We start from the raw sequence: 3,605 nt of genomic DNA, 5'->3' as shown, positions 1-3,605 counted from the left end.
TAATCGCATAATTTTTGTAGAGACCATATGTTTGTCTGAGGTAATCGCGTAATTTTTGTACAGATTATGAGTACCTTTGTGGTAATCGTATAATTTTTAGAGAGACCATACGTTTGTTTGTGATGGTCGCATATTTTCTGTAGAGACTGTATGTGTGTTTGTGGTAATCACGTCATTTTTGTAGAGACTGATTATGTTTGTTTGTGGTAATGGGACAAGTTTTGTAGAGACCATATGGTTGATTGTGGTAATCGCGCTTGAATCCAACGGGACAGATTTTAAATACAACTGTACCAAAATTGTCAAAAGTTCACCGCTAAGTTTCCGTATAATAAACTTTCTTCACCAACATCGTTGTTTAATTCTTGGACCTACGAAAAGGCTACCAGCTAGCCTAGCAATTTACCAACCTCAACACCTTCACCTTCTACATCATTTTTAATAAATGTCTGGGCAAACGAGGTCAGACAAGAATGTTAGTTAAAAATTATGTACTAATAATTGATAACCATTTTTTAATTATCGTTTGATTGTACATGAGTACATGATTGTTTAATTATTTTATATTACTTAATGGATAAATACATTGATTAAGTTAAACAGTGGTTATGCTCAAGATCACATCGACAACGTTAAATTTATTTTCGGTAGAAAACAAAGCACGAATATTTGCTCTGACAGTTAAAATCATTACACGACGAATAAGCAGTTCCGTTACCAACGTCTATTACTCAGTTCTTAAATAACCAACATCAAGTTGTTTAAGTTCACTTTTCCATATAATTAACGTTATTATTTAAGAGGTGTTTTATTCCATCATCATCATGTTTTAATTTTATAAACGTGCATTTTAATTTTTTAACCAACTTGAAAAAAAGGAAGAGGTTCTCAATTCGACTGTATGTATGTTACGCGATAATTACGCCATTTGTGAACCGATTTTGATGATTCTTTTTTGTTGGAAAGAGGGTACCTACGCCGTGGTCCCATTTAATTTTGAAAAAAATCATCCACCTCTAAGGGGTTCGCGCGTGAAGGTTTATTTTTATAAATAGCGCCTAAATTTTATTATAAAGAGCAATTATTTTAATGGTTGATTTTGCTATTCTCCAATTCAAGGCGTTTTTCTCTCAATATACTTAGACTAGTGAGAACCGATTTTTTATTATCTCCTGTGTCAAGTTCCGTATAGTGGCGAACTAGGGGATGAATCCGGGTTTGCGCACTTTCCGGTAACCGATTTCTATACAACTTGGCAAATAGATGTAATTCCACTTACTTTTGAGGTCGGTTGTTTTAGTACTCTGTACTGAGATTATATAGAATATTTAACTAAATCTGTTTTATTTCAATGTTGTGCACAATTGTCATCTGTTCCAAGCTAAAGAGTGTTGTAGTATTAAATTGATATTAAGTGTTGTACACGCGCCAGCACATCAAGCTACACATTGACATATCTTGTTCCGTTGCAATGGAGGCGATTTTCGAACAAAATTGTGTAGTCTGGTGTGCCGTAACGTTGTCCGTACATGCTTTGCAAAATGTAACTGTGTCCAAATAAATATCAGCCGGAAGACGTCCACTGCTAAACATAGGCCTCACCCAAAGGTTTCCAGACTATTCATCCATCGGTTACCCGCCGCCCTTACCTGGTCATCCGTTCATCTAGTAGGGGGCCGTCCCACTGAACGCCTTCCGATTTGTGGTCTTCATTCGAGAACCTTTTTACCCCCAGGGCCGTCAGTTCTTTGAGCTATGTGCCCTGCCCACTGCCATTTCAACCTGCTAATCCTTTGGGCTATGTCGGTGACTTTCGGAGAAATAGCTCGCTCCATAGCTCGTTGCGCTTTTTTATGAGACCCATAGTAAGTGACCACGTCTCAGAGCCGTAGGTCATTGCTGGCAACACGCACTGCTCGAAGTTTTTGTCTTCAAGGTCTGCGGTATTGCGGACGAGACGACGTCCCGGAGCTTCTCGAAAGCTACCTTATTCACAAGCATACAATTCGTAACTCTTGTTTTCAATTAATTGGTATAGTTTTTCATTATTTCCTGTACACTAATTGGCTGGCGTCTTGACCAATGAAATCGCCGAACACCAGCCAATAAGGCGCTAGTTAATATGGGTAGGAGCAATGAAGAGAAAAGGAGATGTAAGGGGATCTTTAGAGGGTAAGTCAGAGCAGTTGATCAGTTACTCGTTGAGTGACATCGAGTATATAACCAGAAATAGAGACGAAATAATGGTCATCCATCCCTGGAAACTCATCAGACAAATGGGACCTAATATCATTTTTAAATATCAACTCTCGTTTGCGCTGAATGTAATAATATTTTATATTTAAACTGCAATATTAATATAACTTACATATTAGTATAAATTAAACTGCTAGCTAATATTATCATCCATACGACGCCCACTGCTGGGCATAGGCCTCCCTCAACGATCTCCACGACGATCGGTCCTGCGCTGCCCGCATCCATTGGCTTCCCGCGACCTTTACCAAATCGTCGGTCCACCGGGTGGGGGTCTACCATGGGTCTACCCACTGAGCGTCGTCCGGTGCGCGGTCGCCATTGAAGAATCTTTCCGCCCTAACGGCCATCGGTTCTCCTAGCTATGTGCCCCGCTCACTGCCACTTCAGCTGAGCAATTCTTCGAGCTATGTCAGTTACCTTAGTTCTCCTACGGATTTCCTCATTTCTGATTCTATCACGTAGGGAAGAAATACCTAACTTTTATATAATAAAATAATATTTTATCTGCTATTCGGAAAGCAAATTGACTTGACTTGTTCAACCTATCACTTAGTATTTTTTTCTGTAGTTTTTCTGGACTACATAAAAAGAAATTGTTTCTTTTGATACGGTTCTGGCAGAATACCAGACTCGTGGGAAACTGCGGCGTTTAAGTTGAGCCAGCGCCTTTTCACTACCATGACCTTAGAATAATAACGCATAGAATGATAGTTTCATGTCAAACGAACTGTCACAAGTGAGGCAAAAATCAAATTCATGTAGGCTAATTTTAGTAGTAGGTTAATTTTCGGACTTAGTGAATATTTATATAAAAATACAAATTGAAACGCATTACTTCCTTGTGGAACGTGATGTTAGTATCTATTTTATGTTTGTCTGACGCATTTTTACACTCATTTACCGCGCATTTCGTCATTTTTAGCTAACATTCTGGAGCTGTTCGCGGTGCAAGTTGACCTTGAGCACTAAAGGCCCGCCCGCTCGTGTAGGCCCTTTTGGCGCGCTTCAATTTGCCTCACCTAGCGTGTGTGGACTAGGTTTCTATGCGTTATTATTCTAAGGCCATGACGTGTTTAATGTAATAATTATTATTATGTTACTTTTACTGGATCCTATTTAAATAAGCTGTCGTGGAAATGATAAAGTTTTTGTCTATCTAAACTACACTTAAACTTTTTTAAGATAAACTCAAAAAAGTTTTATTAAAATTTAATGTATCTCTTTTTTTTAATTCGTACTCTGACATACATCAAAATATTCCAAACTGTCAATTGAAGGTTAACAATTTTGCAAATAATTAAATTAAAATATTTTGTACAAGAAATATTTTTACGTCAACTTTATTT

Source organism: Hyposmocoma kahamanoa, unplaced genomic scaffold (assembly GCF_003589595.1).
Source record: "Hyposmocoma kahamanoa isolate Upper Pololo Valley unplaced genomic scaffold, ASM358959v1 84, whole genome shotgun sequence".
Lineage (NCBI taxonomy): Eukaryota > Metazoa > Arthropoda > Insecta > Lepidoptera > Cosmopterigidae > Hyposmocoma > Hyposmocoma kahamanoa.
Note: the sequence above shows the minus strand (reverse complement) of the source record.